Source organism: Marmota monax, unplaced genomic scaffold (assembly GCF_021218885.2).
Source record: "Marmota monax isolate L192 unplaced genomic scaffold, Marmota_monax_Labrador192_F-V1.1 WCK01_AAM20220418_F8-fsc00050, whole genome shotgun sequence".
Classification (NCBI taxonomy): domain Eukaryota; kingdom Metazoa; phylum Chordata; class Mammalia; order Rodentia; family Sciuridae; genus Marmota; species Marmota monax.
In genome coordinates, this window is record NW_026694552.1 from 6,873,428 (window position 1) to 6,890,241 (window position 16,814).

The window sequence follows — 16,814 nt, forward strand, 5'->3', positions numbered from 1 at the left end:
AGGCTCCATTTGTGCACACCATTCAAACCGTATAGTGGCATCCCATCCTCAATGAGTCAAATTCAAACTCTTCAGGTGATATCATATAGTATCACCCAAACTCTTCAACTTCATTTTCCCCCTCTCCTGCTTGATGATGATAATGATGATGATGATGATGATTAGCTGAATTTCTACAAGGCCATCACATGATCTGACATATACTCTGACTTTGTCCAACCTCACCTCCTCATTCTCTCCCTGGCTCACTCAAGCTTCAACTGCTTCAGTGAGCATTCATTCAGTGAGCATTTTAAAATATCAAGCCTGTTCTTGCCACAGCACATCTGTACTAGCTGTTACTACTTCCTGGAATATTTTCCCTTTGATTTTTTTAAATTGGTGGCCTCTTTTCATCATCCAGGTCTCAGTTCAATGGTCCCTTCTCAGAGAAGCCATTCCTGACCACTCATCTTCAGGAAGACCCCATTACTTCCAATCATATCCCTTGTACTTTTTCATCATTAGATATTTAGTCCTGGACCACTAGAATGCTAACTCCATTAAAGTAGGACTTTTATCTGTCTTGTCCAATATTGTATCCCCAATGCCTACAACAGTGGATGTTACTAAAGTAAAGTTTGATGATCACAGAAGTAGAGCTATGATTTGAACATAGGTTTGACTGACTCCAAAGTCTTGAACTTCACCTCTATGTTTTAGTGTTTTCTAAGACCTCTCTATACCAGAGCCTCAATACAAGACTCCAAACTAAGGGAAACTGCCATTCTGACCCTATCCACCTTGGGAAAAAAAGGAAAACATAAATTCTAACTAATATCTATAACAAGAACTTTATCTCTGGGATGGATTTAGTATCATCCAACTTTTTTGTTTAATGTTGGTCATTTTTTTTTCCAACGAGAAAGGCATATTTATGAGCCAGCCTCACACTTAATCATTCTTGCCTCTGTGTACTGTGTGCTTTTTCCTGATTCCAAGGGATCACTGTGAATTTCTCAGATGGTCTCTTATCTCTTTAGACATTCCCACAATACTTTATCACCACAGCACTTCAGTAATAAGGTAGTGATGGCAGAGCTATGACAAAATATTGCTATTTTAGATTCCAAACACCTTCCTTATATGAGATATTTTATCTCTCTTCTATGCCTTTGACATGCTAAGTGCTATTGTACACTTTCCAGTTTGCCCTCCATTTTACAGTATATAGGACGAGCAAGTTTTTCATAAGGGTGAGATCAAGAGGTGCTCTGGGAGGAGGAAGCTGGGAGCTGGCACAGAATAAAGAACAGAAAGAGCAACATTGAATTTAACCTTCATATTTGCCATCACTTTATCTGATGTTGAGTACTATATTGCTTGGGATTATGGATCATTTGCAATGGCTTCTCCATACATATTTGTATTTTCCAAGCAGTCTTCAATGAATGAGTATATTAGAGGAAAATAGAGACATGTTATTAAATGATAAAAGACACCCCTTTAAGAGAGAGGACTCAACAGGTGTTGCAAAATTTGAAGTGGAATCTGTTTGTATGTATGGCCTACTTCCAAATAGTGTCTCTGTGGGTATTCAATAAAATTGGCATATAAAAAAAGAATAAGCAGGATTATAGGGGATCAATTTCGTCTATCATAGAATAAAAGTTTCCAGATCTTTAGTATGGAGGAAGAAGACTGGAGGCAAGGGGGTTGGATAAGACAAGAAAAATAATCCCAATGTCAAGAGTTGAGCAAAAACATAGGGAATTTCTGCTAGAGGTGTTTCAGGAATTCACCAGAACACGGAGGCTGACACCTTCTTCCTAACAGACAGGAAGTCATTACTGTCCTCTGTCACTTAAGAAAGTAACTAGAGAAGCCCTACTGGCCAAAAGGCAATTTCCTGTGATGATAGCCCTGGCAGTTTCCCCAGGAGTGTTCAATTACAGTGAGGTGGGTGGGGTAGAGTAGTTTTCAGGGAACATGACCAGACCAGGCCTCCTGCTCTGTCCTGACTTGCCTGGGGACACTCCAACCCCTGCTTAAGCAGGCCATGGTGCTGGAGTCATTCCCACCTTAAAATGCTATCCCCTTCCTTTCAAAATCCAACTGTCCTTATACCCATAGAAAATCAAAACTGGAAAGGCCTTGGAAGATCACCTAATACCGTGGTTCTTAACTCTATCAGACCAGCACGTCATTTTTATTACAGTCATGTATTAATCTGCCTTGTCATCCTAAAAAGAAATTCATAAGAAGGTATAATAAATATTCAAGCAATAATTTTAAAAGCACACAATATTACCTAATTATATTGCAAAGAAAACCAAAAGGAAAGTCATTTATAATGAAACAATATGTATTTCAATATTTAAAAGTTCATCCATGGCTATATGAGAAAACATAATGAAGTAGTCAGAGGCTAGCATTTCTACACAGAAACATCATGAAAGCCACAGCCTGCTGAAACAGAATAAATGACATTGGGTTGTGGTATTGGTGATTCAAGTATCAGGAATGCAGTTAGATTGGTGCAGTGATTCTCTGAAATGTGAATAACTCATGGTCATGTTCTGGAAGAAAATTACAGTCTTCCCTTTATGTTACTAGGTTGTTTTAATCAGGAAAAATAAAACCATTAAAAATTCACTTCAATATGTAAAATGTAATCACATTCTAGACTCAGACAATTATAAAGTTTTCACCTCCATGAATGTCTAGAGTCTAGTAGGGTAGGATGGAGTTCAATACTTTGTAGTGTATATAACATCTATCATTTAAGGCCCCCACTTATTAAATGCCTCTCTTGCATTTGAACAACCAAATATGTCTCATAATTTCCAAAATACCTCCTGAGGTTATACCACTGTTCTACTCCAAATCATCCATTTTACAGATGAGAACAATGAAGGAAATTACTTTGGTCTGGATCACACTGCTAGTGAGTAGACCCCAGCACTTCTGAGTCTAGTGCTATATTCTTTCCACTAGTCCATATGTCTCTATTCCGGGTTCAAGGTCCATTTCTGCCATGACCTCACCAGCTCCAGTGAAAATCCACAGCACTCATTAAATGTCCCATTCAATGGGTAAACATCCCATTTTCTAAGGGTCAGTCTTTGTACAGCTGAGAGTCTTGTTTCCTCATCCAGACAGCTTGGTCTATAATGGAAAATCAACCTACTTTATATCTTCGTATATCCCCACATTGTTAAAGAGGCAAAACTATGTTCTAGCTACTACTTGAGGCAGTATACCTTAGTTAAAATTATAAGTTCTGGAGCCAGCCTATACAGGTTTAGGTTTAAATAGCAGCTCTTAATATTTCCGATTGTGTGAACTTAGGCAAGTGACTTACCTCTCTGAAACCCAATTTTCCCATATATAAAATGGAGATGCCAAGAATATTTGTAGTATTGGGTTTGACTGGGAGATACAAGGAATGCAAAGCATTGTGGTAACTCACTATATGCACTAAATGTATTACTTTAACATGCCAGACTACTCAGCATTTCTGCAACACTCTGGTCTCGTTTGTAGCCAATTATCAAATGGTATGAACTGTTATTGCTGTGCCAGTTTGTCTATAACTGATGTCTACTCTGCTTGGTCAGAATGTCCACTTGGATTTACTGTTGTCTATACCTAATTGTCAAATATCTGTGAGAGGTTACCAGGGATAGGACCCAGGGATGCTCTATCACTGAGCTATACTCCCAGCCCTTTATAATTTTTAAATTTTGAGACAGGGTCTTGCTAAATTGCAGGAGCTGGCCTCAAACTTGTGATTCTTCTGCCTCAGCCTCCTGAGTTGCTGGGATTATGGGTGTGTACCACCGTGCCCAGACTGATTGCTAATTTTTGTTTTTAGATAGGGTATCTCTAAGTTGCTTTAGGGCCTCACTAGACTGTTGAATTTGGTTTTGAACTTGCAATCCTCCTGCCTTAGCCTCCCAAGTTGCTGGGATTATAGGCATGTACCACAGTGCCTGGGCCCCAATTGTCAAATGTTTTTATTTTTTTTTAAATATATTTTTAGTCGTAGTTGGACACAATACCTTTATTTTATTTATTTATTTTTATGTGGTGCCAGGCCATGCACATGCTAGACAAGTGCTCTACCACTGAGCCACAACCCCAGCCCGTCAAAAAATTTTAATGTCACTTTTATCTCACACACTTATTTCCTTCCTGATTTTTTTTTGGCCAAAATGCTTTCCTACCTGATCTTCCCATTTACCATAAACCAAATTTCTATTCATTTTTCAAAACCTTGGCCAAAACACCCTTTTCTTGGCAGAGATGTCCCCAAGTTCTGCCTCCCTCTCAGCAATTTCAGGCAGAAGTTCTTGTTCTCTCCTCTTTGCTGATAATGATTTGTTAGACTTTACTCAATCTATTTGGTTCTTCCATCAGACTTGGATCAAGACTATGACTTACTCTTCTCTACCTGACACAAGCAGGTAAAGGAATGTGAAATAATTGCTCAGTTACAAGTGTTAGATTAGCAAAAGCTATGATTCTCCATGTCCCCTTAGTTTCCTGAAATAAAGAGTTAAATCACAGTATCCCTTCCACTGAACAATACATTTTTCTAGTCATCAACAGTGCTTTCTGCTATGAGTGGTGGCAGGGGTGACAATGATATAAAAGATAACCCAGGAAGCAACAGATTGGATGTAAGCAGAGCTTAGCATGGTTTGCAAAGCTCAGTTATCTTCATGAGCAGTTTGTTCCAGAAGCTTGGGTCATAGAAGGCTGGCTGTGTAACATTTTATTTTGACCATCCATTCAACAAATATTTATTAAGCACCTACTACATGAACATGCACTGTAATAGATACGGGTGTAGAGCTATGGCCATAATTGAAACCAAGTCCCTGTTCTCGGTGTGTATAATCCAAATGGAAGATACAAAATAAACAAATGTTATGTACCTACTTGTCAGATGATATGTGCTTTGGAAGAGAATAGATCAAATTATGAGGAATAGGAAGCATTGGGGCCACAATATTATTTTTTATAAGAAAGTCAGAAAAGGTCTTGATTAAGAGGTGACTTCTGAGCAGAATACTGTTTCTCAAAGCTCAGTCTTTGAAGCAGCATTATCAGCCCCAGAAACTTGTTAGAAATGCAAATTCTTGCCTACTCCCAGATCTACTAGATCATACACTTTAGAGTTGGGGCTTGGATCTATGTTTTTACAAACCCTTCAGTTGATCCTGATGAAAACTAACATTTGAGTAACACTGCTGTAAAAAAAAAATGGGGGAGCAAGCTATGTAGATAACTGGGGAAAGAATATTCTGGCAAAAGTAAAAGCAAGTACCAGGGTAATCAGTGAGAGACTGTGCTTGGGGCTTTGGCTAAATAACAAGGAGGCTAGAGTGCTGGAATGAAGAAGAATGGGGCAGATGGTGAATCCAGAGATGGAGCAGGGCCCAGATCATATAAGCTTGTATAAGCCACTTTATGAACTTTGCCTATGGAAAGTCATTGAAAATTTTTGAACAAGAGTGATATCAACTTATTTACATTTTAAAGTAGATCACTCTACCTGCCATGTGAAGTATAATGGGGCAAGGGTGAAGGAAGAAGGCCACTTAAGAGTCTGTGGTAGTCCAGCAGACGGATAATGGTCACTTGAATCAGAGGGGCAGTTGTAGAGTCTGGAAGAAGTGGGCGGGGGGGGGGGGATTCTAGATTTCTTTTTGCAGTGTGGGGGATTGAACTTGTGCATGCTAGACAAGTGCTCTAGCACTGAGTTCTCTATCACTCAATCAGGCCTTCTTGATAGATTTGAAGGTAGAACTGCTAGTATTTATGGATGCATTGGTTATGGGATGTGATTGAAATAAGGGCTTAAGGGATGACTCCAAAATTTCTGTACTAAGCAACTAGAAGAATGTGATTGTAATTTATTCAGATGGTGAAAATTCTCAGAATTATTGACTTGTTGGGGGAAGTGTATCAGAGATTCTGAGTTTAAAATTTTTTTTGTAGTTATAGATGGATACAATACCTTTATTTTATTTGTTTATTTTTATGTGGTGCTGAGGATTATGCTAGGCAAGCGCTTTGCCACTGAGCTACAGACCTAGCCTAGGAATTCTGGTTTTGAGATGTCTGTTAGACATCTAAATGGAGAAATTGAGTAAATAGCTCACTATGGAAGTCTGGAGTTCAAGCGAGATGGCTAGCTTGGAAATGTACATATGGTGCCTTAGCATAGACTTAAAAATGCTGTGGTAACAAACACCAAACCTCAATGGTTTAATACAACAAAGTTTTATTTCCCACTCATGTCACAATCCAATGAAGGATCAGTAACTATTTTTCAAAGATGATTCTTTGAAGGATTTCTACGCCTCTTTTGTCTAGCAACTCCACTATCTCAGATGTTAGTACCTGTACTCTTTTTTATTAATTACAAAAAAGTTTAGAAGTGCTGGGTAATAAATCCACAGCCTCACACATACTAAGCAAGCACTTTTAGTATCTGCTCTTGATTCCAGATGACTGTGATAAATGTATCTCTCATGCTTATATTTCTCTTAACAAGAACCAGGCAGCTTGAACAATGTAACATCATGAAAAGCAAGAGAGAATGTTGATTATATAGTTATGGCCATCTCTCCTACTATTGGTATATAAATCCATGAGTCTAAGATATGATTACCAAGGCAGTGAGCATAGGTGAAGGGAAGAGAAGACATTCTTATAAGAATCACTAAGGTACTTCAATGTTAAGAAAATGTGAGGAGGCACCAGAGAAGGAGTCTGAGAAAGTGGATCTAGTGAAAGTATTAGATAATTAAGACAGAGGAAGGAGTTCTGGAAGGCAAGTGAAGAAAGTGTTTCAAAGAGATGAGTGATAACTGTGTTAAATTGGTCACAGGTCAAGTAAGATTAGCTATGGGAGCATACCAATGGATTTAGCAATGTGGTAGTCTGGACTAGGGAAATATCAGTGGGTTGGTGGGGCTAAAATCCGGATTGAAGTGAATTCAATGGGAAGTGATAAGTTGGAAACTAGATGCTATGGTTTAAATCTAAAATATCCCCCCCCCAAAGTATCATATAATTGGAGATGGGATTTGGGGGAAAGTGATTGGATTAATCCACTGCATCAGTGGATTAATCCATTGATGGATGAATAAACTATTGGGAGGTGAGACCTAGTTGGAGAAAACAGGTCCCTGGGGGCATGCTCAGGAAGGGGTTATCTTTTCTCTGGCCCCCTTTTTCTCTCTGCTTCCTGGATGCCATGAGCTGAGCAGCTTTCTTCTATCACACCCTTCAGTCATGATATTCTGTCTCACCTCAGTCCCAAAGAAATGGAGGTGACTGACCATGGACTGAATCTTCTGAAACCATGAGGTACAATGGATTTTTCCTCCTCTAACTGTTCTTGTCAGGTATTTCTGTCTCAGTAATGAAAAGCTGACTAACATACTAAGAGAAATCCAGTATAGTCGATTATTTCCAGGAGTAAAAGAAAGGGGAGAAATGGTACCATAGCCAGAAAGGGATATTGGATTGAAATAATGCTTTTTTTAGGATTGTAGAAAACAAATGTGCAAGTATTTTGAGGAAAAACGTGTTGATACAGGAGAGAGAGGAGAAAATTTGGGGGGTAATTTTAAGCAGAGAATGTAGTGTCTCATATACAAATTAACGGAATGTCCTTAGATAAAGGCATGGGAAGTTTATCCACAGTGACAGTGTGAGAAGGCAGAATATGTGGATACAGATACAGGTAGGTTGGTTGGTGTGGAAGTAAGACTGTGAGGAAGTTCTTTCCAGTGAAGCATGAATCAAGTTCAAGAGTTTAGAATTAAGAATGTAGGAAAGATAAAGTGTGAAATGGTCAGTTAAGATGGTAGGAGAATGTATCAGCTAAGGAAATGTGGTAGGACTGCAAAGCAGCTCTGAAGGTCCACTTGAGATTGATGGTCATGCATTTGAAGGAATAACCAGTTATCAACACTGTAATACTTTGTTCAGATGTATGAGTAAAGATTCAGATTAGAGGATGAGCTGCATTTAATCAGTGTTGGGGTCTGCTAATGATAAAGGAAAGAAGAGGGGAAAGGGAATCAAAGGTATATGGAAAAGTGCTGGACTGTGAGTCTTGAGGTTCCTAAGAAGAGATATAAGAATAGGCAGTTTGTAAAGGGCAGTAAAAAGGTAGTAGGATCAGTGGATGATTGATCCTGTGGGGGTGAAGAGATGCATGGATTTTAGGAGTGAGACTGTGTCTCAGAAGAAAGAAGGGGAAGTAATGGAAAGAGGTTAGGGCCTGTTAGTACTTTACATAGTGCAAAACAAGATAGTCCATGGAATATAATAAATGTTTCTTGAATTATCCCACTAACTGGTTATTGAAATGGATGTTCAACCCTGGTTTCAAACAATATAACAAAACAATAATATTTTAATAACATAGGCTTCTTCAAAATACTTTTCACATTGAATCTCATTTGATTTTTCTACCACCAATCTAAAATAGATATTTTGATTGTATGTGTATGTAGTGACATAGACACAAAACAATATTACAATGATTAATTTATATCTTTGCCTGCCATTTTTTACATTAACTTCCTTTGAGATAAAGACCTTGGTTTGTTCAACTATAAGACAAATCAATTTAAATCCTCTAGGCTTCAATTTTCTGCACTATAAAATGGAACAATATTTTACTTTGCAGGGTTTTGTGAAGTTAAAGGAAATAATGTCCCTAGTAAAGTGCTTGGCACATACAGTGTGCTCATTGTTAGCTGGTATGATCTATGATTGTAGTATCTAAAATTATGAAGGAAGATATTTAATAGGTGCTCATTCAAAGACCAATTCACATTTAAACATGAGGAAATGGAGTCTCAGTTGTTAAGTGAGTTCCTCAACATAAGAAGTCAAGTACCAGAATTGGAATAAGAAACCAGTTATCCTCTGCCTTTTTTTCCCCCAACAGATTTGTTGCCACTAATTCCACTAATTAGCCTGAAACTGAGAAGTAAGGAAAAACAATAGAAATATTGTGAATGATGCCCTCTTGTACACTTTTTCACACTATTAACTTTGCTTACTTTACAATATTACTTGTACTATTTGTATACTTTCTAAAAAAAATCTTCACATGATTCTCATAACTACTTTTGAAACAAAAAAGGAAGAATTTTTATATGCCAATTTTCTTCTTTTAAAATTTAATTTATTTTAATTAGGTATATATGATAGCAGAATACATTCCATTCTCTAGATTAAGAAAAAAATCTAGAGTTTTGGAGAGTTGGTGTCATTTGCTATTTAAATGACAGTATGAAGGCTCAAACCAGGGCTTCTCTTTTCAGTGCGCAGCTAAACATCTAAAAGGGAAAAATAGCACAAGATGCTGAGATACCCTTTCAAGATCTTCATTCCCTGTTGCTGGCATCAGGGTATGGAAATCCAGAGGGGCCTCTGTTGTTCTATAAAAACTGTTTCTGAGGTCACATTCGTAATAATGGTTATCACGAGCATCTTCTATGCATCTAGCCAAGGAGTTAACTTTTATCTCACTGGACTGTCCCAGTTACTGAGGTGGGCACTATTACTGTCATCATTTTACAGATGAAGAAACTGAGGCTTAAAGGGGTTATGTAGTCAGTCAGCTGGAGAGTGGCACAAATTCAAATCCAGTTTTGACTCAAATCTTAGAACTCTTCCACTAAGCCAGGTCCCCTTTAGCATCATCCTAGTTTTCTGAACTTTATGCTAGTAGTACAGAGTATCTGACTTGACTTTGAGCAATTCTAAAACAAAGCCCATTTTTGAAATATAAACAAACACAGACATTAAACCAAGCTGGGTTCTGTCCCACATTTGATGTTCATTTAAGTTTTAAGAACATCTCCCTGTGAGTTTATGAATGAAAGACTCTGAGAAGGAAGTCATCTGTGGGAGCTGGCTCCCTGCCAGGTGGGGCTTGTCACCTCCCCCCCTTTAAGTAAGAAGCTGACACCAGACATTGCTGAGTAGTTCAGGAAGGCATTTTCCCTCCAACATCTGCTCAACTGTGTTTGCACCATACACAAACATAACTGACAGGGTCAAGGAGTGGGAGAGGAATAATAAGCATGCTGTATTTCACTTGAAAAGCATGATGATACAGTATTGTCCAGGTAGAACTTAAAGTAAATTCACCAGGGGTTGGGGCTGTAGCTCAGTGATAAAGCGCTTGCCTCACATGCGTGAGGCACTGGGTTGGATCCTCAGCACCACATAAAAGTAAATAAAGATACTATGTGTTCATCTGCAAATATATATATATATATATATATAAATTCACCAATCATATGCTTACCACTCAAACAGAAAAACTAAATGTTGCCTATAATGTTCTTAAAATAGTTGCTTCCCTTTTATCTGCCAGTATTACTGAGTAGCTATAAAAGATAAGCATTTCCTAAGGCTAGTCACTGGGAGCAGATGAGGAATACTTAAGGCTTAAGACTGGAAGGGTCAAAGGATCAGAGGTCCTGGTATCCATGTAATTAGGGCGGCTAGATTTAGCAAATAAAAATACAGGATGCTGAATTGTTTGAATTTCAGAAAAACAACAAATAAACTTTAGTATGAGTATGTCCTAAATTATTGCAAGTATTTTCCATGCAATATTTGGGACATAATCCAATTAAAATTTAACAGAATGTACCTTATTTTATCTGAAAATCCTACAAATAATATCATGACACAATTGTGTGATAAGTTCTGTTGTGAAGTGTGTCTAAATAATTGTTAGTAAAAAATTTCAAAGTACCAATTCTGCCAAGTAGTTTTTAGAAAATTAAGAGAGGACTCAAATTTCTTTTTGTAATTGAGTCATTTTTACTCATTTGAATTCTGAGATGCTATCCTAGGTAGGAGGAAAAAGGTAGAGTTATAACTAACATTGCAAAGATTAAGTTCATTCAGTTACTCAACAAATGTTTATTGAATGCCTGCTGTGTACCAGCTACTGTACTAGATTCTGGGGACACAATGATAAAAAATTAAATATGACTTGTATATGAATACTCATAGCAGCTTTATGCATAATACACCAAACTGGAAATAGCTCAAATGTCCATCAACAGGTGAATGGACAAACAACATGATATATTTGTATAATGGGATACTTATTATTCATGAAGGAATGAAAAAATAAACTATTTATAAATGTAACTGCATTACTGAATCTTATAGACATTGGATGAAAGAAGCCATAAATCTAAGAGCGTCATATTCAGTATGAATCCCCTTATAGGAAATTCTACAACAGGCAAAGTGCATATATGCCAATAGGAATCAAGACTGGTGGTTACTTCCTATGGCGATGGAGCATAGAGTTGGTTGAGGGCATAAGGGTACTATCTAGGATTAGGGATATATTCTAGATTTTTTGAGGGGTAATATTTTTGAGTGTACACATTTTCCTAAATTCATCAAGCTACATATTTATTATCTGAAGACTTTTCGTTTATAAACTATAATCCAATTCAAACAATAGATATAGTCCCTGCCACCATGGAATTTACATTCTCATATGGGATACAGATACTTATACAAACACTTTATGATAATTGTAATAAGGGTAATGGGGAAAAAGATGATACAAATATTTACAGCTTCAAGTCATGAAAACATCAACATTTTTCCTTCACTCAGCAAACATTCATTGTCTACTCCATGCCAGGCACTGGTTTATATACCCTAGTGTATACTGTTAAAGTAGACTTGGTTCCCTGGTATTACAGAGCTTATATTATTACAGGGGAGAAAGAAACAGTAAAAGTAAATGATAATTTTCAAATTATAAGTGCATTATATGCCAGAAATGAGACTACTAGAAAGAAAAGGGAACACAAAACAGTGGCATCTGGATTGGTGGGATCAGAGGTTCATATAAGAGAGTGTGGTTTAAACTGAGGTCTTAAGAATGATGAAGCATCAACTAGGGCAAGGGATGGAGGCGAGGCAGACAATCTTTCTGGAAGAAAGGATGGTATATGCACATGCCCTATGGTGCATGGAGAATGCCTATGGAGAGATAGAATGGCACACAAGAGAAAGTAAAAGAAAGCCACATCAGTGGGTATAGGGTTGTGGCTCAGAGGTAAAGCACTTGCCTAGCAAGAGTGAGACACTGGGTGCGATTATCATCACCACATAAAAGTAAATGAATAAAATAAAAGTGCATTCTGAAACAAAAAATACTAAAATAAAAAAGAAAGCCATGTGGGGTGTTGTGATGCACGTCTATAATCCCAGCAACTCAGGAGGCTGAGGCAGGAGGGTTGCATGTTTGAGGCCATCCTCAGCAACTTAGCAATATCCTGTGTCAAAAAAAAGTTGTAAAGAGAGGGCTAGAGAGGTATGTCAATGGAAAACCACGCATGGGTTTGATCAATAAGGTTAAGGTGTCAATAAGGTTAAAGATGTTTCACCTTGGTCAGAGATGAGGAAAGATGATATCCTGGAGAGAGGACTCTAAAACATAAACATAGAATGGCATGCAGAAATCTAGTCTTTATGACTAGGGGGATAAACAAGAGGGGAAAAATCCCACAAAGTACAAAATGTAGTACATAGTAAACCAGAACCTCTGTCTTAATTTGACAAAAAGAAGTTACTTTTACCTAATTTTATGGTTGCACATTTAAGCTGTGAATTCTTTGGAAGTTAATTTTCATTTTTCTTTTAGCATGAGCAAAACAAACCAACTGGTCACATACACCAGAATTTCTAAAATTAGGAGAAATACTCCTAATCCCTTCTAATATGCAGAAAATAGAAACTAGTCGTCTACTTTGGTTGGTGGGAACAGACTTTAAAAGTACCATGTCAAAAAAAATAAAGCATTACATGTCATAAGCAAAGTTTAACTTCCAGTTCATTTTTTTAGGGGGGGCTCAGCCAAGCCCACAGGCAAAGGAGTGGTCTAGTATTTGTTTCCCATTCTGTGTTTCATGACTTCAAAACTATCTTACTTTCTGTTTCTAGGTAGAGTAACATGAAAACTGGTTTTATTAAAGCTTTTATGTGGAAGGCCTTAGCTATATCTTTGGTAATTCATTTGCAAGACATTATCTACCAAATCTCACCGAAAAAGGAACAGATAATCTGAATAGTCCTTTATCTATTAAAGAAATTGCATTATTAGTTAAAAATCTCCCCACAAAGGAAACTCCGAGGGCATATGACCTCACTAATGATTTCTACCAAACACTTAAACCAATCCTACACAAAACTGAAGATGGATTACTTATCAACTCAATCTGTGAATCCAGCACTACCATTACAGACCAATATTATTCAGGAATACATTTATATACAAATATTTTTAATAAATTTTTTGAAAATTTGAATCCAACAATATATAAAAATGATGTTACATTATGACAAATGTGATTTGGGGGGGTACTGGGGATTTAATCCAAGGATTCTTTAACACTGAGCTGTACACCTCGCCCTCTTAATTTATTTTTTATTATTTTAATTATTTTTTAGTTAGCAACAGGGTCTCACTAAGTTGCTTAGTGTTACAACAAATTGCTGAGCCTGGCCTTAAACTTGCAATTCTCCTATCTTAGCCTCCCAAATTGCTGGGTTACAGGCATGCGCCACTGTGCCTGGCTGATCAAATGCAATTTATTCCAGAAATTGTAGGTTGATTTAACATCCAAAAATCAATTAACATAATTCATCATGTTAGCAAACCAAAAAAGAAAAAAAGTGATTATCTCAAAGATGCCAAAAATGAAACTGATAAAATCCAACATCCATTCTTATTAAAAATACATACATCCACACATATATGGTCTACTGATTTTTTTTCAGTTTATTAATATGCTATTTTATTTTATTTTTTTTAAATTTTTTATTGTTGGCTGTTCAAAACATTACATAGTTCTTGATATATCATATTTCACACTTTGATTGAAGTGGGTTATGAACTCCCATTTTTACCCCATATACAGATTGCAGAATCACATCAGTTACACATCCATTGATTTACATATTGCCATACTAGTGTCTGTTGTGTTCTGCTGCCTTTCCTATCCTCTACTATCCCCCCTCCCCTCCCCTCCCCTCACCTCTTCTCTCTCTGCCCCCTCTACTGACATTCATTTGTCCCCCTTGTATTATTTTTCCCTTTCCCCTCACTTCCTCTTGTATGTACTTTTGTATAACTCTGAGGGTCTCCTTCCATTTCCATGCAATTTCCCTTCTCTCTCCCTTTCCCTCCCACCTCTCATCCCTGTTTAATGTTAATCTTCTTCTCATGCTCTTCGACCCTACTCTGTTCTTAGTTACTCTCCTTATATCAAAGAAGACATTTGGCATTTGTTTTTTAGGGATTGGCTAGCTTCACTTAGCATAATCTGCTCTAATGCCATCCATTTCCCTGCAAATTCTATGATTTTGTCATTTTTTAATGCAGAGTAATACTCCATTGTGTATAAATGCCACATTTTTTTTTTATCCATTTGTCTATTGAAGGGCATCTAGGTTGGTTCCACAGTCTTGCTATTGTGAATTGTGCTGCTATGAACATCGATGTAGCAGTGTCCCTGTAGCATGCTCTTTTTAGGTCTTTAGGGAATAGACCCAGAAGGGGAATAGCTGGGTCAAATGGTGGCTCCATTCCCAGCTTTCCAAGAAATCTCCATACTGCTTTCCAAATTGGCTGCACCAATTTGCAGTCCCACCAGCAATGTACAAGTGTACCCTTTTCCCCACATCCTCGCCAGCACTTGTTGTTGTTTGACTTCATAATGGCTGCCAATCTTACTGGAGTGAGATGGTATCTTAGGGTGGTTTTGATTTGCATTTCTCTGACTGCTAGAGATGGTGAGCATTTTTTCATGTACTTGTTGATTGATTGTATGTCCTCCTCTGAGAAGTGTCTGTTCAGGTCCTTGGCCCATTTGTTGATTGGGTTGTTTGTTCTCTTATTGTCTAATTTTTTGAGTTCTTTGTATACTCTGGATATTAGGGCTCTATCTGAAGTGTGAGGAGTAAAGATTTGTTCCCAGGATGTAGGCTCCCTGTTTACCTCTCTTATTGTTTCTTTTGCTGAGAAAAAACTTTTTAGTTTGAGTAAGTCCCATTTGTTGAATCTAGTTATTAACTTTTGTGCTATGGGTGTCCTATTGAGGAATTTGGAGCCCGACCCCACCGTTTGTAGATCATAGCCAACTTTTTCTTCTATCAGACGGCGCGTCTCTGATTTGATATCAAGCTCCTTGATCCATTTTGAATTCACTTTTGTGCATGGCGAGAGAAAGGGATTCAGTTTCATTTTGTTGCATATGGATTTCCAGTTTTCCCAGCACCATTTGTTGAAGATGCTATCCTTCCTCCATTGCATGCTTTTAGCCCCTTTATCAAATATAAAGTAGTTGTAGTTTTGTGGATTGGTTTCTGTGTCCTCTATTCTGTACCATTGGTCCACCCGCCTGTTTTGGTACCAGTACCATGCTGTTTTTGTTACTATTGCTCTGTAGTATAGTTTGAAGTCTGGTATCGCTATACCACCTGATTCACACTTCCTGCTTAGCATTGTTTTTGCTATTCTGGGTCTTTTATTTTTCCATATGAATTTCATGATTGCTTTCTCTATTTCTGCAAGAAATGCTGTTGGGATTTTGATTGGCATTGCATTAAACCTATAGAGAACTTTTGGTAATATCGCCATTTTGATGATGTTAGTTCTGCCTATCCATGAACAGGGTATATTTTTCCATCTTCTAAGATCTTCTTCTATTTCTCTCTTTAGGGTTCTGTAGTTTTCATTGTATAAGTCTTTCACCTCTTTCGTTAGGTTGATTCCCAAGTATTTTATTTTTTTTGAAGATATTGTGAATGGAGTGGTTGTCCTCATTTCCATTTCAGAGGATTTGTCACTGATATACAGGAATGCCTTTGATTTATGCGTGTTGATTTTATATCCTGCCACTTTGCTGAATTCATTTATTAGCTCTAATAGTTTCTTTGTAGACCCTTTTGGGTCTGCTAGGTATAGAATCATGTCATCTGCAAATAGTGATAATTTAAGTTCTTCTTTTCCTATTTTGATGCCTTTAATTTCTTTCATCTGTCTAATTGCTCTGGCCAGTGTTTCGAGAACTATGTTGAACAGAAGTGGTGAGAGAAGGCATCCCTGTCTTGTTCCAGATTTTAGAGGGAATGCCTTCAATTTTTCTCCATTCAGAATGATGCTAGCCTGAGGCTTAGCATAGATTGCTTTTACAATATTGAGGTATGTTCCTGTTATCCCTAGTTTTTCTAGAGTTTTGAACATAAAGGGATGCTGTACTTTGTCGAATGCTTTTTACGCATCTATCGAGATAATCATATGGTTCTTGTTTTTAAGTCTATTGATGTGGTGAATAACATTTATTGATTTCTGTATATTGAACCAGCCTTGCATCCCAGGGATGAATCCTACTTGATCATGGTGCACAATTTTTTTATATGTTTTTGTATCCGATTCGCCAGAATTTTGTTGAGGATTTTTGCATCTAGGTTCATTAGAGATATTGGTCTGTAGTTTTCTTTCTTTGAAGTGTCTTTGTCTGGTTTAGGTATCAGGGTGATGTTGGCCTCGTAGAATGAATTTGGAAGTTCTCCCTCTTTTTCTGTTTCCTGAAGTAGCTTGAAAAGTATTGGTATTAGTTCCTCTTTAAAGGTTTTGTAAAACTCTGCTGTATACCCATCCGGTCCTGGGCTTTTCTTAGTTGGTAGTCTTTTGATGGTTTCTTCTATTTCCTCAATTGATATTGGTCGGTTTAGGTTGTCTA

At 37.4% G+C, this 16,814-nt stretch overlaps 1 protein-coding gene across 1 annotated transcript in view; it reads right to left on the reverse strand.

Annotated features, from left to right (window-relative positions):
- Positions 1-16,814, reverse strand: part of Col4a6 (collagen type IV alpha 6 chain) — a 281,018-nt gene that overhangs the window by 150,407 nt on the left and 113,797 nt on the right. The window lies entirely within an intron of this gene.